General features: G+C 41.2%; 1 long non-coding RNA gene across 1 annotated transcript in view; it reads right to left on the reverse strand.

Annotated features, from left to right (window-relative positions):
- Positions 1-6,082: 6,082 nt before the first annotated feature.
- Positions 6,083-27,273, reverse strand: part of LOC118356807 — a 222,947-nt gene continuing 201,756 nt past the window's right edge. The window contains exon 4 of the long non-coding RNA XR_004819955.1: positions 6,083-6,337. This is a non-coding gene — a long non-coding RNA (uncharacterized LOC118356807). The remainder of the gene's footprint in view (positions 6,338-27,273) is intronic.

Below are 27,273 nucleotides of genomic sequence, written 5' to 3' on the forward strand. Positions count from 1 at the left end.
GGAATCACAAGCCTGTGCCTTCAAAGAAAAAAACTGATGCTGAAGGACTCATTTTCCTAGGCCACTGTCATGGCCAAACTTGCTCTTATTCCTGAGCAAATGCAACTTCAGGAAACCTTCTTTGAACCTTCTTCAAGAAGCTTCAAACTACTTTACAGAATCCCTGCACTAGCCAATAGCCCCCTGCTTCTGCGGGAGTAATTTATGGCCCCCTAAATCAAGGACCTTCTACTGTTCAATAAAACTCTTTCCTGAATTATAACAGTAACCATAATTAACTTCACCCAGACTGGGCAACATGCAGCCCAAAGCTCTCAATGGCCCCCAGGCATTATTTCAGAGCGGGCAGGAGCTCCTGGCTACCCCACCCAATGCCTCACTGATCCCCTATGTGGTTCTCCCCCCAGAGCCAGAAATCTGGAGATAATCCACAATAGGAACAAGCGGCCTATTCGGATCAAACTCTAGGAGTATCTTGCTCCCTCTCTGATAAATGGACATAACCACTTTCCAAAAGACTGAAGAACGGCCAAAAGGAATCTTTCAAAATATACATTTATTTAACAATGATATAAGCCCATTCTGAGTTATTACTGCTTCACATGGAAAAAAACCCAAGCCTTTCCCAAGAGAGAACTCAGACAGACAATGCAGGTAATTGGAACTAAGGGATAGAAACAGGTTGGCAAATTCTCAGGACACATTTGGATGTAATTGCTTATTCCTTTTTTTTTTCCCCCAAGAAAAGCCCCAGCGACAAGGAAGGAACCCCTCCTTGCCCCTTTCCAGTAAATTCTCCTCATAGCACGTTGTACCTCCCCAGAGACGCTTAGAGACTGCCATTCATTTAATTGCTTGAAAAGCCCAAACCAAACAAGAGTCACTGGAGCTTGGCCCTCTGTTTGTTGGCTGTCTGCAGATTTACAATTTAGCACCATGTGGATCTTCAGAGCCAAAGTGTTAGAATTCGGAGGGCCTCATTCCACCTCTCAAAATACAATGGGCCAGGGCGGAAAAGCTTCAAAGTCCCCAGAAGGCACCAAACCCAATTACATTACAACACATGTGTGCAGCCCTTTAAGCTGCTCATTAACATTTGGAAAATTCTTCTGGTAAATGTCCTCCCATCCAATTTAGCCTCCTTTTCCCTTCTCTCTACCACCCTCATTTCATAGACAGGCAACAGTAATGAGCTATTTACACGTAACTCTTTAAACAAAGAATGTCATCACTTAAGAATACAAGAGAGCGGTGCATGTTGTGTATGTCTACAAACTGCAGTTGCTGTCTGTTAGAGTTTGTAGCAACTTTTAAATCTGTCATCACGGCATGAATTTCATACTAAGCTCCTTCCCGGTGCTTGAGCCAGGAAGCAAAGGGGGAACAGGCTGTATCATTTATGGGCAGATTGGTATTGGGTCAAGTGTGACATCACACTCTACTCCCACCATAATGAGGTGAAAGGCAAAGCAGCAACAACGTGGCACTTTGTTTATTGGGAAAATTTAAGTGGAGCTGTATTTCAGCTTATGATAAAACTGAAACAAAGAATATGGATTACAAGATTTTTAATAGCTTCAAACAACAGGAGAGTGAAAAAGAGGGGAGCCCTATAGGACTTAGTAAAAAATGCAAAAAGTCAAAGGATCAATGTAAGCTCCAAACAGGCTGGTCCCTTGGCATTTGTCCTGGGCACATTTGCTCAACTAAAATATTAGCATATCAGCCAAGTGTCTAATTTTTGTTTCTTTCCCATGGTTAATATTTTAAAGCAGGAAGGAAAACCTGACCTAAAATGTGTATGTGTGTTTAAAATATCCCATGTTTAATACTCTGGCAGGTCTCTACCATGATCAAAAATTTTCTATTCAACAAAAAACAGAATCCAACCTATAAATACAGAGAACAAACCGATGGTTACCAGAGAAGACAGGGGTGGGGGATGGGCAAAATAGGTGAAGGGGAGTGGGAGATACAGACCTCCAGTTACAGAATGAATAAGTCATGGGAATAAAAGGTACAGCATAGGGAATATAGATGATATTGTAATAGTGTTGTATGGTGACAGATACAAACTTGTGTTTGTAGTGAGCACAGCATAATGTATAGAGATGTTGAATCATGGAGCACCTGGGTGGCTCCGTCAGTTAAGCATCTGCCTTCGGCTCAGGTCATGACCACAGGATTCTGGGATTGAGCCCCACATTGGGCTCTCTGCTCAGCAGAGAGTCTGCTTCTCCCTCTCCCTCTGCCACTCCCCCTCTACTCATGCTCTCTCACTCGCTCTCAAATAAATAAATAAAATCTTAAAAAAAAAAGACAAGGCACAGTGAAATTAGAACCCTCAGCTAAGCACAGGTATTCACATCAACCCAGAAGAAGCAGCCATTAAATTCACCTAAATTGTTTCATCTTCCACTGAAAGAACTCTACATACAAACTTTTCCTGTATATCAAGAAAGCAAAAGCCAGGGGCATCTGGGTGGCTCAGTCGGTTAAGCGTCTGCCTTCGGCTCAGGTCATGATCCCAGGGTCCCGGGATCGAGCCCCACATCGGGCTCCCTGCTTGGCGGAGAGCCTGCTTCTCCCTCTCCCTCTGCCTGCCACTCTGCTTGTGCTGTCTCTCTCTCTGTCAAATAAATAAATAAAATCTTTAAAAAAAAAAAAAAGAAAGAAAGCAAAAGCCTGAGCTGCCCCTGTTGGGAGGGGACCTAAGGCCCCACTCAAGTGAGAAAGACACAAAGCTTTGTACCACCGAGGTCCCATGAAATCCTCTGGAGGAGCTTAGTTTTCAAATTGCTCTAAATAGTTCTACTTAATTTAAGTGAGAAATTTGTTTTTTAAGAGAAAACATCCCATTGTAGGACTAAAAATCTACAACTACTCTTTTGTCCTTAATTTTTCAGCTCTAATCAGACACACCCTAGCAGAATTGGGCCTAAATTTTACCAAATCTTTCCAAGAATAACGGCACCTCCCATAATGCCATTGTGAAGATTAAATGACATGTGAAGTACTTAGTAGAATACCAGCACATGGCAAATGCTCAAGAAGTTAGCTGTTGACAAAATGATAATTATATAACGAGGAGAAGATGATAATAACAATTATATTATACAATAAGCGTATATTACATCATAATCGTTCTTGGTAGGAGCTCATTGACTAATATTATCCAAATTCACAGTCCTTCCTCTAGTTCATTCTATTTTAAGACCCTAGTATTTTCAATCTTCCTACCTGTGGGGAAAAAGCAGTGGAGAAAGAGAAAGACAATGGAAACAAAATGCAGAGACAGCCAATCACTCAGCAAAGCCCCCACCCCATGTGCATACAATCAGCACCAGCTGTAGTCCAATTAAACTTAATCTAGTCACATGCTCATGTGCTCCTCAGAAATTAGAGGAAATCAATTCAAATGCTAATGAGAAAGTCCATAATTTATTATCTGCTGAGGAATGCATGTTACATTAATTTTAACTGTAAACAATTATTTTTATTGCAAGATTAATTACCCTATCTTATACAACTTCCTTTTTTCATATTCTTTTAAGGAATTAGTTTTCAGTTGCTGTTTTGTGGCTCTGTCACAGTTCTTTAGCTTGAGAAAAGTATAATTAATTTAGGGATGCTGCAAATGTTGTTTTCTATTCTTCTGCCAAAAGAAAGTGGGATAAATGGCTAGGTCAAGCATGGAGAAAAATAGCCGCAGCTTCCGGCCAGGATGAAAAGACATTAGAACTCAGAATGGAAGTGGGGAGAACCAAACAGAATTTAAAACATGAGCTAACGTTGGTCAGTTCTGACCGCAGCATTCCCCAAAGGCTTCAACATGCAAGGCAGTCCTCAGATTATTCCTACGCCCTGAAAGTCCATGGGAACTGCAGGGGCTAAAGTTTTCAGAGCAAGAAAGAAACTAATCCTTTTTGCTTAAAATAGCATCAAGGTCTGGACTTCTCTGTCCATGCTGGGTGGAGGTGACTGTTCCTTTGAGCAATCAAAATGGAATAAAAGTTTTCTGTCAGAATTCCACTCCCTTGACAAAACTGCCCTCTCTTTGACTTGGCTCCCAAGGTGAATGAATGTTCTTACGGTGGCTTGTGGGAAATTATTCTTAAAATGGTCACTTCTCAATATGAAGCACAGGATTTCAGACAGTGAATGGCACTCACAGGGTTGAAAGTGAGTATTCTATTGTTTCTGACGAATCATTTGCCTGATTCTTAGGCTTTCTAAAAGTTTCCATTGGCAAAACTAGATTTAGCGGTTTAAAGGTAAATATCTATAAAACACCAAAATCTATTAGTCTACTTCATTGTGACTTTCTCAATTTAAACATCCAGTGAAAGCAACTGCTGGTCATCGATTAAAATTAAATTAGACTAAATTAAATCAATAAGCCTAGTTGTTGATTTCAATGGGAATTTGGTTAGAAAACGGGTAAAAGAGAATTGTGCCCAGAGAAGATTCAACTGCTAATTACTTGTAAGTTTGGGCTTAAAGGGTAATAAGCATTTGACCTAGGAAAGGAAACAGAGGAAGAGATGCTGGCTAAGACAACCCTGAGCCACAGCCCTAAAGTCAGGGTTGGCCGTGACTTCCTGTCAAAGAGTTTGAATCCTAGTTAGTCCTAATGTGTTTCTCTCAACTATGGCCTGGGAGGCCATCAGGCACACACAATAATCAGCTGGACTGTAGTAGACAGGATGAAAAACAATCTTTCCCGTCAGCGACAAGCTCTCAGCACTCCACGTTGTAAATTCAAACCAAAAAGTCGGGTTTTTGCCCTTCTTACATGCTTTTGTGACTTCTATTAAATATTTTCACAAGTCCCTACTAGGAAAGCATGTGCTACTTATCAGAATCCCATATAGTAGCTACAAAAACCAGGAAGTGGTTGGAAGGGACAGGCTGTGGTGATACAGGTTACACCTGGTTTCAATTTGATTGTCAGATGTCATAAGGGCAGGCTTATAAGACTAAACCTCACGTCTACCTCAAATCTATGGGGAATTATTGCTGATTTATTTTAGCAAAGAATGTTTCATGCTCTTGATTTCCATTCCAATTTCTCTGCTTAATAAAATAAGATATCACATGGCAAGCTACATTGTGGTGAATTATTTCAACAACCCAAAGCCATTCAAATCCACTTGAAAACTTGCCACAATGCCAAGATCTGTCACAAAGCATTAGGATTAGTTACCCCCGGAAAACCCTCCTATTATAAGACAAGCGGATAGGCAGCACACAAGAAGAAAAACCTTGAAGTATTTCTAAGCTTTGCACACCAAAGAACTCTGGTTCAATAGACTACAGGTTCTATGGCCCTTTGAATTACTCCATGCCTAAATTTAAGTTCCTCTGTTCTTTTGACCAGACCAAAACAATCTTATCATGGACCAAATTCCTGCTTTTCCAAGCTGTAGACCTCTGTGTCATGTTCCACAAAGTACATGACAAAGGACCTCCATTAATTTCAGATATTTCATATAATAGAAATTTATATTCTATCAAAGCCCTGTGCTTGACAAAGAGCATGACTTCCAGGCAATAGGCACAAGTCTACATTTTGAAAGTTTGTCTTGCTCTAGGTCTGTTGCCTTGTATCCAGCAGCAGGGAGGACATTCAAATGAGCCTCCTTCTAAGTGGGGCAAGTGGTCATATCTCCAACTCTGATCAGTTACATGTTTTTTGTTTTGTTTTGTTTTTTTTTTAGTTACAGATGTCTTTCACACATCCCAAACCAATGTGGTTAAAGAAGAAACTACTTTGGGGAGAGTCTATAGATCATAAACGAAATGAATGAACCTAAGGAACCCCATCTGTAAGTGCTTAGGCCTTCTCGATTTAATGGTAGACTTTCAATGCCTTACCCTAAAACACTCTTAAAGTCCGATTTTTTATGGCAAATATGTGTGGAATGTCTTGTAGAACCACAGGATTTCATTTCCCAAGGTTGATGTATATCGGAATAAAAATGAACCCGGAGAAACACAGAGATGTGAAGCCTTTTCCTTAAACTTTCTTCAACTATTGGGAAGCAGGAAGCCCCAAACATCACACAAGAAAGTATTCTCTTTCATGACTCCAACAGAGAAATCCAGTCTTTAAAAGGATCACAGCTCTTCTGAGATTCACCGATCTCTGGTCATACTGTGGTCATTCAAGCCGTGTGGGCTCTTGTAAAGCCATGTTTGGGCAGCAGCACCTGCCTCTGCCAGCCCCCAGCCATCCTCAGAGAAGCAGCTTGGGCTTCCACCTCCACGCCCAACCTCATCAAGGTTCCAAACAAACTCCCAAGGGTCAATGGATAGAATTCAGGATCTCTGCGAACTTGGATGAGAAAAAAATTATTTTCACTAAATTCAGTATCTCAAATTGTGAATGTAGACAACAAATCAGAGCAGAATTAGCACATCTAGGACTTACAGAAATCAAACATATTTTCATATCACCATTATTATTGATGCAGCTATTTCAAAATGGCATTTATGTTCATCATTATATCAAAATTCTGGTGCTTAGCAAACACATTACTAGATTTTATTATTAATCTATTAAAGCATATACAGACAGTCCCCAACTTACAAGGGTTCGACTCACAATTTTTCAACTTTACAATGGTACAAAAGAGATATACATTCAGCCACACCATCATGGGGGTCCACAACTGGCACACTACAACTGCTCTGTACCCGTACAACCATTCTGGTTTTCACTTTCAGTACACTATTCCATCAATTACATGAGATATTCAACACTTTATTATAAAATGGGCTTTGTGTTAGAGAATTCTGCCCAACTCTAGGCCAATGTAAGTGTTCTGAGCACATTTAAAGTAGACTAGGCTAAGCTATGATGTTTGGTACGTTAGGTGGATTGAGTGCACTGCTGACTTACATAGTCTCAATTTACAATGGATTAATCAGGAGGCAACCCCCTCATAAGTAGAGGAAGATTTGTATATTACTATATCATAATCTTTAGAGTATTTTGAGAACTATATTTCAGTATAATTGGTTTTCCTCATAATTCTAGATATTTTATTTTATACATTAAAAGCATATTTCTAAGAAAGGGTTTTTGGCTTTATCAGATTTCCAAAGGAGTCCATGATGCACACATACAAAAGATGAAAAACTCCAACCCTAGGGGCGCCTGGGTGGCTCAGCCATTAAGCATCTGCCTTCAGCTCAGGTCATGATCCCAGGGTCCTGGGATCGAGCCCCGCATCGGGCTCCCTGCTCAGCAGGAAGCCTGCTTCTCCCTCTCCTACTTCCCCTGCTTGTGATCCCTCTCTCGCTGTGTCTCTCTCTCTGTCAATAAATAAATAAATAAATCTTAAAAAAAAACAAAAACAAAAAACCTCCAACCCTGGTTACAACCTTGGAATTCTCATCTGATCATTACTATGTAACCCGATTCCACAAAGTGGTTTCTCTCTGGTCCTAACAAGTTCTACAGTTCTAGCAGCCTAATCCTGCCAGTCTTCCTGCTTGACTTTCTGCCCTAGAAACTTGATTCATTCTCTGTTCCTTCTAAGACTTGGTTTTCTGATTTGCTCATTCATTCATTCATTCATTCAATAAGTATTTACTGAGTGCCTACTATGTGTCAGGTATTGTGTGATGTGGTAGAGATACAGAGACAAATTCTCTCTGTTTCTATATAGAGACAAGTTCTACATTCTAGTGGGAGGATGGATAGACAGGTAGATAGCTAGACAGAGAGGAGATGGATAGGTAGAAGACAGAAAAAAGGGAGGCAAGCAGTTAAGCAGGAAGCTATGCAGAAAATTAGAATAAGCTGATGTCATGGAAAATGACTTGGTGGCCACCACAGCTTGATGGTCATGCATAACCTCTCTGAGATTAGATGGTAGAAGGGGCAGTCATTTGATGTTCAGGAAGGAAAATCATCAATGTTGACTTGAGTGATCAAGGAAGGCCGGGGTAGTTGGAACACAGTTCTGAAACAGAGAGTGGTCATAGAGGAGGTCAGAGAGGAAAGAAGGGTTTATTTCACAAAGGGCATCCTAAGTTGGGTAAGAACTTCAAACTTTACAAAAGTGCTCAGCAGCCATTCAAGAGTTTAAGCAGGAGATTGTCATGACCTGATTCCTGTTTTTAAAACAATTGTTTTAGCTGCTGTGTGGTGAACAGGCTGTAGGAACACAAGAGTGAAATCAGTGAGTAACTTAGGAGGCTGGTGGGTAAACTTGCAGGATTAAGTGAGAGTACAGGAGATGGAGAGGGAGAGATGAAATTGGGATATGTATCAGGCTGGGTCACAGCAGGAAGCAGTGCCAAAATCAAGATAATTGAAGGAAGTTTAACAAGTGACAATTTATAAATGCATGGATTGGGTATAAAGAAACCACAAGGGATAGTACAATAGCCCAAGGCTGTTAACCTAAAGGCCCAAAGGGAATGGGAATGGAAGTTACTGGAGCCCAGAGGGTAGAAAGCATGCAAAGATGGTGGCCTCGAGAAAAGCTCTGACCTTCGGGCAGGGGGCACGGCCAGCCCATGCTAGTAAGACCTAAGTAGGGGCACAGCTTAGGACTGGCTGTGGCCCACTTTTGAAGGCCAATGAGGAAATAAATATCTTTACCTCACCCTCCAACCTCCTGTCAGGATTCCCTGTTGGCCAGAGGGAATGGCTGGTCCCTACCAGAGTAAAGGAGGATGAGTGGTCCCTGCCTGCCTTGCTGCTCAGTGTGCCAGGTCTCTTACATCCAACAATTATGGAGATTATCTCCTGGCATCCAAATTATTTGTTTATATTCTTTCCCCCACAAGACAATGAGCTTCTTGAGGATGTCCATGTGCATCTGCTGCACCCAGAAGAGTGGCTGTTTAATGAAAGATTGTGGTTAGTGAATGAATGAATGAATGAATGGCCCCTTCCAGGTTCCTATGTCCCTACACCTATGGAATGCTGTTACTCTGTATGGGGTTTTCCTGACATCAAGGGCTATACAAGGAATAGTTCCTCCATGTCACAAGTTATGCTGACACACTGGCTCTCCTCCCAGTTCCTCAGATGGGCCCATCACGGGGTTCCTGTCCCACTTCTTGTCCATCTCAAAGTCCTACTCTCGCCCCTATTTACTCCCTCATGTATCCACTTAAGGCTGTCAACCTGCTCTGAGACAACTGCCTGGATTTTTATAGTTTTTTTTGTCCAAAGGGTTCCAACTTCTCAGGAATAGCAGATATATGGCTTCCCCTTTGAGCTTTTCTGTATCTAATTAGCACTCTTACTGTTGAGTGTTAGAACCTTGGTGAATACGCACATACATATATATCATATATCTCCAAGCCAAGGAGACATGGCCTGTTGCTGCATTCAGTGCTTGAGTATGCCAGTGTTTCGTGCTAACCTGTCTCACTGTATAAATGTTATGCCCAGATCTCCTCTGGTGATATAAACTGAGCCTCTGCTTTAGCTGACGAAAATAAAATGCCAAATACCCAAGTATAAATGACTTATTTCTGGAGGGAAGGAAAAAAACTACTTCAAAACTACTTTATACTTATCAATCTCTGTATCTTGCCTGTCCAGTATAGTAGCATGCACAACTTTTCAGCTCTGCCTTCAAAATGTGATAAATCTTTCCTCTGGGGCAAAGAGTGCATCTCTGTATTTATCCAGAGAAAGAATTTAACTCTTGTCTACATGTTTAAAAAAAAAAAAAAGGTAGGTTAGGAGGCGGAGGAGGAAAAAGGTAACGGATTGTGAAGGATTGATTACTAAAGCAAAAAAATCAATCCGGAGACTTTGATGATTTAACCAGCCCCAAAAGCACAGAAATGTATGAGAAAGCCCTGATTGATTTTTAACTCCGTCATCCTTCCCACCCCATCTATTATCCTGTATGGATCATATTAGCCATCATTATGACTAAGACAAGATAGGACACTGACATCCGCCTGACATGATATAACTGTAAATGGAATCGGCTTCCACACAAAGGCTTTTACCTGGTTATTAATAGTGTTCTCTGAGGGTGATGGACTGGACTGATATTAAAACCTCCGTTGGCTGTGTGGAGCCGTTGCAATTTGATTTCAGTCCAAGAAGCAGCTCCTCAAGGTAGTTAGTGCACAGTGCCCTGACAAACTGCTTGAGTATCATTCCTGGATACTCACCCTTTTAAGAGGCTCATAAAATACTGGGGGCTGATGACATCTTTTTGGCACTGAGGATTCCAAGCTAATACTGCTAAGCTGAGAGATACCAAGTATGTTCGCAAAGGCCTTGACTACATCCCTCATCTTCACCACCACCACCGTGAATGTGAAGTAGAGGAAGATTTAGGGCACACAGCTTTTCAGGTGACATGCATTATAGTAAAACACAGATGAACACATATCAAGATATTAAGGTCACTTGGTGACTCTTGCTTCTTTCACACTTACCTTCGATGAATCAATGAAAAATATTTAGTTCTTAAGCAAACATTTACCTTCTCAGCTCCATGAGGCTTCCAACCACTATTTCATGTCTAACCAAACCAAGGGGTGAATTAGAAATATGAGAGGACTCGCCCAAGATTACACAATGATTTAGAAGCAGTTCTAACTAGAAAGCCCAGATTTTCCTTTTGTAATTCAACAAAATATCTTCTTTTAATCAGCAAATATTTACTAAGTCCTTACTACATACCAGGCATTTTCTAGTGAGTGGAGGAAAAGCACTGAAAAGTGGATGACATTCCTGTTCTCATGAGGCTCACAGTCATTGTCAACCCCAGAACACTGGTGGGAGATACATGTATAAAATTGTATATTACGTGTCTAAGCATCTGAAACTCAAAACACCTAGCAGATTTCCCCCAAACCACTCTGGCGTCCTCCTGCCTTTGACATGGCAGTCAATTTCTGGATAATATTCTAAAAGATGGCTGGGCAGGTAGGGGAAGGGGACACCTTGTATTTAAAATTAGTAACTCTTTCCTTTTAGAAACTGGAAAATATCTATTCACTGATAATGAGAATAAATCTGAAAATTCCCTGTTTGGAAGTTATATTCTGGGGATCAATTGTGAGAATTAAATGAGATTTAGACAGATAGATAAATGACAGAATTTAAAATAGAGCCTAACACATCCAAATCGGCAAAGAAGAAGTTAAACTTTCCCTCTTCACAGATGACATGATACTCTATGTGGAAAACCCAAAAGACTGCACCCCAAAATTGCTAGAATTCATGCAGGAATTCAGCAAAGTGGCAGGGTATAAAATCAATGCACAGAAATCAGTTGCATTTCTATACACTAACAAGTAGGCTGAAGAAAGAGAAATCAAGGAATCGATCCCATTTACAGTTGCACCCAAAACCGTAAGATACCTAGGAATAAACCTAACCAAAGAGGTAAAGGATCTGTACTCTGAAAACTATAGAATACTTATGAAAGAAATTGAGGAAGACACAAAGGAATGGAAAAACGTTCCATGCTCATGGATTGGAAGAACAAATGTTGTTAAAATGTTTATGCTACCCAAAGCAATCCACATATTCAATGCAATCCCTAAATACCATCAACATTTTTCATAGAGCTGGAACAAACAATCCTAAAATGTATATGGAACCAGAAAAGACCCCAAATAACCAAAGGAATGTTGAAAAAGAAAACCAAAGCCGGAGGCATCACAATTCTGGACTTCAAGATGTATTACAAAGCTGTAATCATCAAGGCAGTATGGTACTGGCACAAAAACAGACACATCGATCAATGGAACAGAAAAGAGAGCCCAGAAATGGACCCTCAACTCTATGGTCAACTAATCTTCAACAAAGCAGGAAAGAATAGCCAATGGAAAAAAAGACAGTCTCTTCAACAAATGGTGCTGGGAAAATTGGACAGCCACACGCAGAAGAATGAAACTACACCATTTTCTTATACCATACACAAAGATAAACTCAAAATGGATGAAAGACCTAAATGTGAGACAGGAATCCATCAAAATCCTAGAGAACACAGGCAGCAACCTCTGTGACCTCAGCCACAGCAACTTCTTGCTAGACATGTCTCCAAAGGCAAGGGAAACAAAAGCAAAAATGAACTATTGGGACTTCATCAAGATAAAAAGCTTTTGCACAGCTAAGGAAGAGTCAAGGGACAAGTTATCTATTTGCTTGTTTTTATGAAGCCACCCTCACATGTTCTTAAAAGCAGGTCCTTATTATCTCTCCCTGAGACCTTCAGCTGTGCAAACGCCATTAATATAGACACTGACACTCAGATGAATGAAGGGAAGCAATTTATTGAACTGATATTTGGTGTAGATGTCATTAACAGCACTCCTTTGGAGCAACTGCATCAGATTAGACACAGTCTTCCCCAAAGAGCATGAAGAAAATCATTTAACTGCTTTCCTGCCACTGTTTATGTGAGGCCAACCTCTATGAATGGCTCAGTTGGCTCTGAGACAACTGTGACCCTCCTATGATTGCTCTTCATTGATACTGTTTTTTTCTCTTCCAAGAAATATGTCCTGTAATAAATCATGCCGTTGTGGCTTCAGTGTTTGTTGTTGTCATCCCTTCTTCCCCCTCTCCCACAGTAAAGTCACTAGAAAAGTTCCAGTAATGAGACAAAGTCAGTAGATCTCCAAATAACTGTATCAAGAGGGTGCATCTGAAAGGCAGTCTTGGAAGCTAAGAATAGGGCCTGGTGGATTTGGGTGGTTTTACAAATCCACCAGGATATACTATAGGTTCTTTCACAGATTCTTAGAGTTAGAAAAGTCGAATATATTTGGTAGCAACAAGGCAAGGTTTGGGAAAGATCATACATATCCAACGTCTTCTCAGGCCACATAGACTACTTAGCAGATGGCCTTCATCCCGTTCCCTCCTAGCACAAGCATTGCTTTACCAGGTTTTTTTTCTGAGCTCCACTAATGAAACATCTATAGGCCCAGCTCCCTGCCCCTCCACCCATTCTAGTTTTTTTTTTTATTTCAATTCAATTAACATATAATGTATTATTGGCTTCAGAGGTAGAGGTCAGTGATTCATCAGCCTTCTATAACACCCAGTGCTCATTATATCATGTGCCCTCCTTAATGTCCATCACCCAGTTACCCCATCCCTCTCCCCCTCCCCCTCCCCCTCCAGCAACCCTCAGTTTGTTTTCTATGATTAAGAGCCTCTCATGGTTTGTCTCCCTCTCTGGTTTCATTTTGTTTTATTTTTTTCCTCTCTTCCCTTATGATCCTGTTTTGTTTCCTAAATTCTGCATATCAGTGAGATTATATGATAATTGTCTTTCTCTGATTGACTTATCTCACTTCACATAATACCCTCTAGTTCCATCCACGTCATTGCAAACGGCAAGATTTCATTTTTTTGATGGCTGAGTAGTACTCCATTGTATATAGATACCACATCTTCTTTATCCATTCATCTGTTGAGCCCCTCCACCCATTCTAAAGCTCCTTTTTCCCATTTCCCCTTCATGATTGTTCACTCCTTTTCCATACAACAGCCCTGACTCATGAGCAGCCTTCCAGACTCCACTGACCACAAGACTAGGTGACCCATTCCTTTTTAACACTTTCAACTGTTAGAAATCTCTGCATGTACTGTGGAAATTCTCCTAATAACTTTGATCTGTTAGTTCTAGTTTTGCCCTTTAGACCTATACACACACACAAAAAATAATCATTCTTGTGCATGTACCTTCGTCTAGAGTTGGACGGACTTGGACATGCAGTTGCTTCTTCCAGACTACCATTACTTCAGCCAGTGCTATTTAAGCAAGGGTGCTCCTCTCCTCCGCACCTCTGACAGCCAGTCAGACTCAGGACCTTTGATGTCATTCTCAGGGTGAGTCCAGGAAGCTCTAGAACAGCTGAATCAGGTGAGCCACCTCACAGACAACAGAGTTAGAGAAAAAATACTCTGTCTAGAGGCAGCCACCAGTTCATCCCTGAAGCAATGCACACCCATGGTCAGTGGGTGCCATAGGGACCAGTGGTTTTTAATCTACCTAACGCCTGAGAGTTGGAGGGGAGTGCCTAAATATGACCCAACTGCCCAGAGACACACTGAGTCTCAGCCTCATTTGCAGTGATCTATTGTTATTCACACAGTGGTCATCATGGTCATCCATAAGCACCTAACCATAAGCACCTACTTTACACTGTCACCTTTTTATAATAAAAGTTATAGTTTCCAGGCCATCTCCCCTTATGAATTACTGTCCAGTTGGAAAACATCTTAATATTCAATGGGATCACTTGTTTCTAGAATGAAACATCTTTCCATGACATTGTATATAATATTGCTAAGACCTGAATGCACAAGCAAGAATTCACAAGTCAAGTCTTTCATTCTATTTATGGGGGGAAAAAAGCAGATACTTGCAGAGAATTATTTAAGAATGAGGATTTCAAAAACAGAGCCCCATTGTTTCAACAAGACAGTCAAAGCATATTGTAAAACTAGAAAGAAAAAAATTCGGCTGGCTGTCTCAGTCAGTAGAGCATGCGACTCTTATCTCAGGATCATGAGTCTGAGTCTCACACTGGGCGTGGAGTCTGCCTAAAAAAAAGTTTTTTAAAGGGCAGGAAAATTAAATGGACCAGGAGTTATTCAGGGTTTATAGATGAATACGTCATTTGGTAGATCCAGGCCTTTGTCCAGATTCAAGTTTGCTTCAGAGATACAGGTGGATAATGTTTTCAGTCATCAGTCTTGAAAAACTGGCTGGTTCTACTTAAGTATACAACCATACTATATACACATTTTGACACAAAAATATAAATATGCAAATAGATAAAATATACCTAAACATAATTTCTCAAATATCCCTATTAGAATTGTAGCTTTCTTTATTTTTCATTATTATGAAGCATATGCTAGTTGTAGGGCAGAATTCTAAGATGGCCCCAATGATCCTTACCTTCTGCTATCCATGGCCTTGTGTACACCCCTCTCCTTGAGTGTAAGCTGGATCAAGTGGCTTGCGTTCAACAAACAAAATACAGCAAAAGTGATGGGATATTACTTCTGCGATTAGGTGATAAAAGGCTGCAACTTCCATCTTGCTCACTCTCACTTGCTCTCTAATGGAAACCAGCTGCCATATTGTGAGCTGCCCTGTGGAGAGGCCCACAGGGCAAGGAACTGAGAGAGGGCCTCCAGCCAACAGCCAGCAAGGAACTGAAGCCTTCAGTGCAGCAAACTGTGAGGAACTGAATCCTACCAACACCCTCACGAGTGAGCATGGAAGGACCTCCTTCCCCAGGTGCCTTGCATCATACCTTTATTGCAGCCTGGGAGAGTCCCTGAAACAGAGGACTCAGCTAAGGCAAGCCCAGATTCCTGACCCATAGAAACTGTGAAATAATAACTATTTTTGTTGTAAACCACTACATTTTAGGGTGACCTGTTACCTGAAACAAAACAAAAACAGAAACAAACAAAACACCCGGCTGATTGTTATTTCTCTGCCTGAAAGCACCATGACCCCACTATCGTTGAGGCCTCCTGCTTTTTGAACTTGAATATATCACTTTGGTCTTCTTGGCATTTGCTTCTTGACATTTGATTCTCCCGAAATACAAATAATAGTAATTAAATAAGCATTTTAAACTCTGTACTCCAGTTGATCTTCAAAGACCCTGCTTTGCATCTGAGTTCAGTCTTCTGCTTTTACAGACATCTTTTCCTGAAGTTTAAGAACAAATACTGGCACAATGTGGCAAGTGGGAAAGAAAGGATGTCCTTAAAAATAAAGCTTCCAAAAAAATAATTAATTAATTAATTAATTAATAAAGCTTCCACCTGGAAATCAATACAATGGCATGAAGCACACATGAATAAAAACATGATCGAAAAAATATTCCTTTTCTCTCTAAAAGTCATAAAGCAAGATTAATGATCAATTTAAAACTAAAATCAACCCCCAAATGAAATATCTTCTCCTAAAATCACCATCACACGTTAACTGAATACATCTCTTCACCCTGCTATTTTTCACTGTTGGCAACCTCCGGGTTTCCAGCCAGAAGCAGGAAACACTAAATGTCTTCCAGGAAGCCTGCACTGGTGAGATTGGCCCCAGGTTTGGCAGCACCAAGGAGTGAACAGAATCATCACATCACCTTGTTTATCACACGGTGGTTTATTGCTGACCGAGCATAGCACCAGGCTCTCTTTAACCAAAGGGAACCCTGAATCCACACAAGCAACCCTAGCCTCCAAGAAGAACTGCCAAGTCCAAGTGCCTTGATCACAAAGGGGATGCCTAGAGACGAATATTTTCCACCCCCACACAGAAGGATCTAGCCCAAATGCCACGTAGAACTATCTGCTGTTTATGCAGAACAGAAAAGACATCAAAGCATGAGCTGCAAAGAGAGAATCTTGGCAAAGAACAGATACTGTGACTTAATAGCATTTGTCCATCTTTTACCCTATGGTTCTTTGAAGTTTCCAGTTGAAATTTTAAGGGACTGGAATAAATGAATATGCAAAATAGCCAGAGTTTGGTGCTTTACTGATTTATTTTCAGCCATCCTTCAATTAAGATCACCTTCTTGACTATATGGTGTCATTTGCCCACAATAGGTATTTTAATTAAAAAAGACCTGATTTGAACCTGTGAGTCACCTAGTAAAAATAAATCAGTAAAACTAGCAAGGTTTTACCTAGTATAAGAAATAGGAGCAGGGACGCCTGGGTGGCTCAGTCATTAAGTGTTTGCCTTCGGCTCGGGTCATGATCCCAGGGTCCTGGGATCGAACCCTGCATTGGGCTCCCTGCTCCGCGGGAAGCCTGCGTCTCCCTCTCCCATTCCCCCTGCTTGTGTTTCCTCTCTCCTGTCTCTCTCTCTGTCAAATAAATAAATAAAATCTTAAAAAAAAAAAAAAGAACTAGGAGCAGAGTAGATATAAATAGGTATTTTATATTTGTTTGGTGAAATATTCTAGCCATTGCACCAGTAAAAAATATTCCAGCATACCCGTTACTTAGTATAGGTATCATTAAATCAAAAAGAAGGGGTGAGAGAAATAAAATTAGTGACTCCAATATTAGGTCTGTTGCCAGAAATGCTTTCTCAGCCCAATTAAGACAAATCAAGAGTTCAATTTTTATCTCTTCTCTTAATTAAGGAATTGGGAATACATGTAAGACAGGGTGAAGTGTTCTTTTTTCATTTTGTCCCTTCTTTCCTGATATTCTTCATCGTCTCCTTGAAAGGAGGCTGCCTTTGAAAGGACCCAAGAAAGGGAGACTTTGAGAGTACATTGGTACATCAAAGTTAGACTCCACGAGAAAAAGATTAGCATTAGCAGAGGAAAAGTTTGTCTTGTAGATGTGACACTCCAAAGACTTTGAAAGACATAAGTCCCTTTACATGACACATGGGACCTTAAAAAAAAAAAACAAAAAAAAACGATAAAACCCTCCAAGATGAACTCAGCAGCCTGGATGGAGGGAGAGGGTTAGAAATAGGTCAATAAGATTGTGAGGAGGAGAAGGGAGAGAGGGTCCATAAAAAAGGAGACAAGTCCTCTTCTAAGATGGGGTGAGATGGACTGACAAGACAAAGAGAGAAGTCAGACAGAGAAAGACCAATACCATATGATCTCTATTAGATGTGGAATCTAAAAACAAAACAGACAAAACAAAACAAAAAAAAAAAAACAAGCTCATAGATACAAAGAACAAATTGGTGGCTGCCAGAGGTGGGAGGTAAGAGAAATGGGTGGAGTCAAAAGATTAATTTTTTTAAAATTTACATTATACATTTATAGGGCGCCTGGGTGGCTCAGTTGGTTAAGCAACTGCCTTCGGCTCAGGTCCTGATCCTGGAGTCCCGGGATCGAGTCCCACATCGGGCTCCCTGCTCAGCAGGGAGTCTGCTTCTCCCTCTGACCCTCTTCCCTCTCATGCTATCTCTCATTCTCTCTCTCTCAAATAAATAAATAAAATCTTAAAAAAAAAACATTTAAAATTTACATTATACATTTATACATAAATAAAAATACATTTATTTAAAATTACTTATATGTAAATATCTATATAATGGGATAAGGATAAAAGCGCTAAGGAGGGAAGGAACACCGTGGGGGCTGGTGGGACAGGGAAGCGAGAGAAATTACCCACACCGAGTGACTTCAGTGGAATACTAGCACTTAGCGGGGAGGAAGAAAGTTAATGGAGTTATGAAAGGAGACTTCTCCTTGAATAAATGGAAAGATAAACAAACGAACAAACAAAGAAAGGCTACCCTGGACCTTATTCCCCAAAACTTCCTATTAGGAACGGCTGGGGCAGTTGCCTTTCTTTGTCATAAATGACCAGTGCTCAGTTGTACTCCACAACTTTGCCCAAGCTCATTCGGTTCATCCTTTCCCCACAGACTACCCACGGAGACCTACCTCTTCTACTATCCCCAGGGTGTGTTATTTCCTCCCTGACACCTTCCCCAGTAAGAATAACACCTCACCCTCACCTAGCTCAAGTGCTTCCCACACATTAAACTCTGTAATGCTTCTGAGAGGTGGGAAGCACTGTCACTATTTTCCATGGGAGGAAACAAAGGCTCAGGAAACGTGAGTGACTTGTCTAAGGTTGAGCAGCTAGAACTGGGACTGCAATGTGGATATTCTGAACCCAAGCTGTAGGCCTGAAGAAGGAGGGAGCCGTAAGAAGAGCACGGGTTCAAATCTTGACGCTTCCCCCACTAGCAGGGTGACTCAAGCACGTTGCTCCACTGGTCCAAGCATTAGTTTTCTCCTTTGCGAAACAGGAGAGTGAGACAAACAGAGTGGGTTTGTTGTGGGGGCAGACCATGGGGCCTCACCCCAGTGTCTGGAACCCAGGGGACACACGACTGTTAGCCACCTCTGCTTTCTGCTCCCTCCTGCCCACCATGTAACAGCGACTGCCATAATTATCCCCCAGCTCACAAGGACCTTCTCTCCTCCACACTTAGACAGCAATCATGATCTCCACCATGCAACTTGGTCTTTATTCAGATAGCAATTAGGATTCTATATGCCACAAGGGACCAAAGCCCAGGTCAAAAATGGTTAATAACGAAAGAGTATTTATTAACTCTAATAACTGAAAAGAGCAGAGTTAGGTAGCCAGATATGAAACTGTCAGCAGGGCTCGAGCACTACCCACCCTGGGATTTTCCTCTGGCTTTGCATGTGCCCGTGCATAGCCCTCCTGCTCGGGCCACTTCCCAACATGACAGCAAAATTTACCCCAGCAGTTCCAGCCTTCATATCTGCATGATATCCCAGCCATGAACAGAAGTTCTTGGTTGCAGCATTCTCAGAAAATGTCTTTGAGTCCCAACTCAGGTCACACGCCCACCCCTGAGCCAACCACTGTGACCAGGAGGAAGGACCAAGCTCGGAGTCTTAGGCTGGCTATGTGCTCAACTCCAGCCCTGATCCAGACATGGAGTCACTGCCCAGGAACCGATTGGATCATCAGTGGAAATCAGGGTTGTGGGGCCAACAAGCATTTTAATAGATGTAATGGCAGTCCCCTGTTGGACCCAGTTCCACGTCCTGGCACTGAAGTGAGCAATGCTGAGAGTATATAGCCCTGTCAGCCCACAGGACCCAGCTCTTTGAGGGTTTCTGTGGCCCAAACCTTAGGCCCAGGTCCCACTTGAGTTATTTTCTTAAAGTATTACACTTCTACCCCATAGCTAAAATAGCCACTCTCACAGGAGTCCAGAATAAATAAAATTGCACGGGATTGGATTCTGTCCCTAAATTATCCTTTTGAAAGCTTTATGTTGTATCGTGTTTGTGTACAACTGTTGATCAGGTCACTGAGGGATGGTCTTATAAAGAGTTACCCATTTGGCTTTTCATAGGAATAAAATCCACATTATGACAATGACTTTCTACAAAGGTTAAGCATGCAAACTTTGGTTTAAAAAAACAATTTGCCCATAACTCAACTGCTTTTATCTTTAAGCCTTTGAAGTGGAAGGTAAAAAAAAAAACAAATATTTCATCCTTGACATCTTCAGGGAAGGTGTGTGTATACAGGAAACACCCATAAAATCCCTGAACATAAAGAGACAACAAATGATTATGCATAATTACAACCACAGAAATGTATATAGGAGGTAAGACAGATTAAGGATGTTGCCCTTGGAAGCTACTTTCTGTCAACAAGGCATGGATAGATTTATATTGCTCATATTTCCCTGATCCACAGGTTAAATCTGCCATCTTCTGATTCCTTGTCATCATTTCAGATATCAGGCTAAACACATCTGGGGCACCTCTGGGGTATTCACAACCTTCAGAGAGTTGTTGATAGTGATCACTTTCTTCTGAAGTCTTTGTTGATCCAGGAATACATATTTCGTTGTGTAAGTCTTCATAAATCAGTCTTTCCGCCCATTTATCATCCTTGTGGCTTTTCTCTGAACACTCTCCAGTATGTCTCCAACTTGATAATTATGAGGTTCCCAGACCACAGTGCATCGTTCCAACCTCAGTCTCTCATTGTGCAGAGATGGACTTTGCTTCCTGACCCACTGTTTCCACTTACAAAGTTCTGCTGCCGGATCATATATGAAACCGTGTTTCCTGCGCCCTCCAGGTCAATGCCTGATCTGTAATAAGTGCTCAGAAAAGGTCCTTGAGTAAACGAACAAATGAAAGCATGGGCTCCCCAGTTGTGTCTTCACTGCATCTAAACTCTTACTACAAGATGAGCAAGGGAGAGGGAGTATGTGTGTTTGTGACAAAAGTGAGAGACAAGGGAACAAAGGAGAGACACAAGAAATCGTTCACTGATTACTTGGCCTTTGTCATGCAAACATTTCTACCGCTTTGATTTGGTGGACATCCAGTGCCACCTTCATTGCAAAAGGCAAACTGAAGTTGAGAAAAACAAGGTATGTCACCACAGTGGCTGAACAGTTGAATTGCAACTGGGAACATGTCTAGAATCAGAATGGTAGTGCCTGGTATAGCCTCCAGACTAAACCAGTTTTAAAATACTATTGGTAAAACCTTTGCAGGACTTAACTTCGTTAGCTAAAATATTTGAAGCAAGGGTTTCTAACTGGTTTTGTTGATAGAAGTTTTGCCATTTCTAGCCATAACAGGATTCAAGAGGATGGAAAAGGTAGCAGACAAGAGCTAACCTGGTTGCTTGCTTCCCCTAACCTGATGGCTCTAGTGGTAGCGAAGAGTGACAAGAATAGTAGTTGCATCTGCTAGCATGACTGAGTCCCTGCTGTATACTGTCCTCTCTGCTTGATCCTTCACACATATGGGATTTCATGTAACCCTTTAAACAGCCAATCGAAATAGGCATCATTAGATGGATGTTATGGTAAAGAAAGTAAGTCCCAGAAAGGTTAAATGCTTCAGGATCACATAGCAGAACCAGTGTGCCAATTCAGCTCTGTGAAACTACACCACATTCTTCTGCCCTAGAAGACAGCCTTTCCTTGGTTTCAATACTATATCATCCCCGACAGTCATTCCTACTTTCTGCTTTCTATAAACTTCTCATTAAGGAGGCACCTGGGTGGCACAGTTGGTTAAAGCATCCAAGTCTTGGTTTAGGCTCAGACTGTGACTTCAGGGTCATGATTTCAGGGTTGTAAGATCGAGCCCCATGTCAGGCTCTTCACACAGTGTGAAGTCTGCTGGAGATTCTCTCTTCCTCTCCCTCTGCTCCTTCCGCTTGTGCTCACGCTTTCTCTCTCTCTCTCAAACAAATAATCTTAAAAAAAAAACAAAAACTTCTCATTAAGGACCCTCAGTTAAAACTACCTGAGATACAGGGGGGACAAAATCCGTTCCTTTTAGTTTTCACTTAGAAAAGTATAGAGTTGGGCGCCTGGGTGGTTCAGATGGTTAAGCGTCTGCTTTCGGCTCAGGTCATGATCCTAGAGTCCTGGGATCGAGTCCCGCGTCAGGCTCCCTACTCCTTGGGAGCCTGCTTCTCCCTCTGCCTCTCTCTCTCTGTCTCTCATGAATAAATAAATAAAATCTTTAAAAAAAATTTAAAAAGTATAGAGTTTTCAAAAGCACCTTTTCTCTAGGAAATTAAGGAAACAACAAACCATCAAGCACGGCACTTGCTAATAGGACGAGCCAGGTATAAGGCCCAATGTAAAGGCATTAAAATTTACCAGTATAGTCCCTGCCTGGCCAGAGATGGCCATGGTGGCCCAAAGGCAATTCCCTCTTCTCTAATCCATCCCTCCACCTTTCTCAGTTTGTTCCACCATGTATGTACACTGATGGCCTCTGGCTGGAACTGATCATAGCAGGTCAATACAGCAGCACATAGTACTATGATGAAACACTGCAGTGAAATGCATGGAAAAACGAATCCCCCGAATCACTCTTCTTTCCAAAACTAATCCAAAAAAAAAAAAAAAAAAAAAGGCAAGACCAAATAATCTCTTCTTTTGGTTAATTCATTTCCCCAAATTATCTGTACCACACTCTGTCTTTATGTTGTAACTCCAAACCAACAAATACTTGGATTGAAAAATTGTAAAGAAGTAAATTCTTCAGATAAGTCCACATGCCATACAAGAGACAACATAATTTTACAGAAATAGCACTGGAGAAGAAGTGAGATTTGGTAGATATGTGGCTCTTAGTTTGTTTGCAGGAACTATAAAATAACCATTTTTGAAAACCCCCTGGGATGTATAAAGCATTCTACAGTACTCATGAAATGTTGGTTGAATATGTTTAACCGACCTTGGATAAACCTCTCCATATTTCCAAGCTTTAGTTTCACCATTTATAAAACAGAAACTAATAATAACTTCCTTGTATCACATGACTATTGTGGGCTCCCAACAGGATAATATACATGAAAGCATTTTTTAAACAATAAAGCATCACACAACAGTAAGCTATGAAGAAAGGGGGACGGACTATGATGGTTCTGCCAATAATGTAGGCATTATGCCAAATAGCAAGCTGGAAAGTTAATAGCACTTTTTTGCTATTCATCCAGATGTTAGGCACATTCTAACTATAAAAACTGAAGCGATCACTGGCAAACATTCAGGAGGTCAGAGGACTGCTAGAAGGAGCAATGTGAGTGTTCTCTGGCTCTCCTGGGCCCCAAGGAGGGCAGGAAAACTTCTGCATAGAGCTACTTCTCCTCTAAGAGAATCCACAACTCTCTTGCAGCTCTAAAGGGAAAATGTACAGATTCTAAATATTTTGCTACGGTGCCGAGCTGAGTAAATGCACACAAGAGTTAAGTCTTTGTTTTTTCACTGGGGAATAAGCCCTTTAGATCTCACACTTTAACCCCACTTCTATAGCAATCAAACCAAGCCAGAAATTTGCACTTGCAAATATTTTTGAAAGATCTGACTAAGCCATTTTTAGATGTTTTTCCAGTCTTCATGTGCCTTTCCCTCCCACAGAGCACAATTAAAAAGGCACCTTTAAAAGGCTATTAAAAAACATTGATTGGCTTAACTGTGCTAATGTCATGGCTTTAAAATAAAATTCTATTAAGTCCTTAAAATATTGCAGACAAGTACTTTACAGCAAAAACTCAGGACAACCATCCTGAGGCTTCTGTTATTCACAGATATTTAGCTAATTACGTTAGTTCCGTTCATCTTTCTTATTTTCTGTCTTTGAATTTTTTAATCTTTTGATAGTTCTCATGAAATAACTGCCTCTATGCATACCAGAAGCCAGCACTTAGCAGCCACATTTCCCCCAAGTTGCCACAGTAAATTCAAAAAGAACAAATCAGACATGTGTGTGCTTTCATGTTGTTGCTACTGGTACATAAGGAGGGGATGGTGTTGTCTCCCTACATTCGACTGCTAACATCACAGAGTACCCCTCCCTCAGAGTTGTCCCAAGATTTATTGAGGATCCTGATTAGCCCATGTGATTACGCCATCATCCCTGTGTATATACTGAATCACCCTTGTCCCTGGAGAAACTCAGGAACACAACATTAATGTACAGAATTCTTTTCTTTTCTTCCATATTTCAATTCCTGCTGTTGTCATGCCTCAGGCTGGCAAAATGCCCGAGGCCAGTTCAAGAAAGGGTTGCTCACGAACAGGTGTCATTGAAGGATAGAGTTAACATGACATCCGGTTTGGGCTGCTCTACACCAGTTAATGGCTTAGTATCATAATACTCTCACATACGCCACCTGGCCACAGAAGGCAGACAAAGAAAAGCAAATGGTTTCACATACATGAAGTAATTTGTAAACTGCTCTTTGTTTTGGAAATACTAGATGTTTGTTATTGCTGCCGCTGCTACTGAGAGTGATGATGATGACTGACTGAATTTTGTTGTTACTAAAGTAGGATTTGCCCAAGAACCAATGGACTCCATTCAGACCCTGTGGAAACCTGAAAGTACAAGAAGTTATCTTGTGAGCTATGTGTCTGACTTATATGCAAACTGTGTAAGGCAGCTTTATGAGTTACTACACAGACTCAGCTAAGAGATATGACAGTGAATGAGTTGTTATGGTTAGCGATTTCTCCACAGCTCAAGTTTGGGATCCATAGCCTTTGGAAAGAAACCTCCAGGACATGACTTCCCCTGAAGCAAATTTCAAGGTTAATGAAGGCCCTTGCCAACCCCCATCCAGATGACCTGTCTTTACATCTCTGTTGCTGTTCATTTCCTCATTTACCCCAGGTGCTGACATGCCTTCCCACCATCTTGGGCCCAATTCTGTCAGTCAGTTAATGGAATCCATAAATACCATTCAATTTACTCTATCCTCAATTCTCCCCCCTACTGAGGTAACTCCCTGTTGTTTATTAGGCCCACAGGTGGACTAAATATTCCTTCTCTCTACAAAACAGGAAAAAAAAATTTTTTTTTTGCTCCTATTCTACTATTCTAGATAATAGTTTTTTTCCAATTTTTCTAAATGTTGAGTGGGCCAAGGAGGGAGGAAAAGAGTCTGGGACTGGCCAAGCAGCTTGTCAAGTCAAGATACAGTATTTAGAGAAGAAGACTTTCTGCCCAGACATCTCTCCTCTCTTCCACTCAACTCCACAGAACCATCACAGCTAGAGGGGGAGAAAGAAGTCTCATTGTCAGAGCGAGCCCTCCAAGGCTGCCTAGGACTCTGCAAATTCATCCCACTGTGCAATGGCTACCCCTGCTTGACCACCCTTGGATTTTTTCTCCTCCGATCACTCCTGCTTATCCTGTAAGACCAAGCACTGGGATCATCTGCAAAAATGTCAACTGCTTTGGCACCATCTCCACTTCCTAGGATCACTGAGGAACTCTGAGCTTGTAATACCTGGTTCATATCCCTACTCATATTCATGGATGGCTCACTAGTTTGTTAGCAGGGACTACAAAATAACCATTTTTTTAAATTTTTTATTTAAATTCAATTTAGTTAACATATAGTGTATTATTACTTTCAGGGGTAGAATTTAGTGATTCATCAGTTGCATACAACACCCAGTGCTCATTACATCATGTGCCCTGCTTAATGCCCATCACCCAGTTACCCCATCCCCCCACCCACCGCTCCTCCAGCAACCCTCAGCTTGTTCCCTAGAGTTAAGAGTCTCTAATGGTTTACCTCCATGTTTTTACCTTATTTTTCCTTCCCTTCCCCCAAAATAATTATTTTTTAAAGCCCTCCCTCCCTGCTGCCACAGAACAAAGTACTCATGAAGTATTGGTAGAATTTATTGAATTGAACTTAGGAAAACTTCCCCATGTTTCCAAGCTAAGATTTCATGTACGCCAATAATTTGGTGCCTTTCAAATAAATATTCTTTAAATATTGGTTTATTATTCATTTGGTGAGATCAAGAAAAACTATCCATAAAAACAATAATCTCTTTGTTCAAAATAAGGAAAATGCTTGGAGTAACATAATATTTAGACTTACTTGGAACTGTCTTTCATTCCACTTTCTTACTATCATGTATAACTGGATAGTATTGGTGTATTTGTCTTCTATTGCTGCCATAACAATTTACCACAAACTTGGTGGCTTAAATAACATAAATTTATTATCTTACAGTTCTACAGTTCAGATATCCAATACAAATCGCACAGAGCTAACATCGAGGTGTTGGCAGGACTATATTCCTTTCTGGGGGGCTGTTAGGGAGAACAGGATTGTTGCCTTTCCTAGCATCTAGAAGCTGCCTACATTCCTTGGCTCATGGCCTTCCTCCTTCTTCAAAGCCAGCAATGGTGGGCCAAGCCTTTCTCACACTGCCACCTCTGGTTCTCTCTAGCAGGGAAAGCTTCTCTGCCTTTAAGGACTCATGTGATTAGACTGGGCCCAAAACCCAGGACACTGTCCTCATCTCAAGGTGCTTAAACTTGATCACATCTGGAAAAACTTTTTCCAGGTAAGGTAACATATTCACAGGTTCTGTTGATTAGAGTGTGGACATCTTTAGGGCCATTACTCTGCCTACTATGACTGTTTTCGGCCCCTCACCCGCCTCACTTGGAGTAGATGTAACTGACATGGACAAAAGTACCAAGAAGCGATGACAGGATGGAGAGCTCTTTCAGCAGCCTCCCCACCGTCCTCCTGCCCCTACTTTGATCCATCCCTCACGGCTGTTGCCAGATGACTCTTCCAAAGTAGAGCTCCAGGGTTACTATTTCCTGCTCAAAATCCTCCAGTGACCTATACTATTTTCCAAAGTAACTATAAAATATTCTCTAAAATGTAATGATGATGGTAAGACAGGGATCAAGGTACTTGCTATGAATTATCACACTTAACCTTCACAATATCCCAAAAGAGGTTGCAGCTTTTAACATCCCCAAGAATACAGAATAGCTTACAAAAGACAAAACAAGGGGCGCCTGGGTGGCTCAGTCAGTTAAGCGGCTGCCTTCAGCTCAGGTCATGATCTCAGGATCGTGGGATTGAGTCCTGCATTGGGGTCCTTGTTCAGCAGGGACCCTGCTTCTCCCTTTGCCTGCCTCTCTCCCTGCTTGTGCTCTGACAAATAAATAAAATCTTAAAAAAAAAAAAAAAGACAAAACAAGCATGGAGAGGTTGGCTAAATTACTCCACCCACAATACATAACCTTATACTTCAACTCAAACGTCAATAAACTTGGCCCACAGGTCAAATCTGGCCTGCTGGCTGTTCCTGCACAACCTGCAAGCTGACAACTGTTTTTACAGATGAATGTTTGTAACCTATATGATGACAGGGAACACTAACTCTGGACCCAAATTAAATGAAATGTTATCCTCCCTAAAAAAGAAACTCCATTCTTTTCATT

The sequence above is a fragment of the Zalophus californianus genome, chromosome 3 (assembly GCF_009762305.2).
Source record: "Zalophus californianus isolate mZalCal1 chromosome 3, mZalCal1.pri.v2, whole genome shotgun sequence".
NCBI lineage: Eukaryota > Metazoa > Chordata > Mammalia > Carnivora > Otariidae > Zalophus > Zalophus californianus.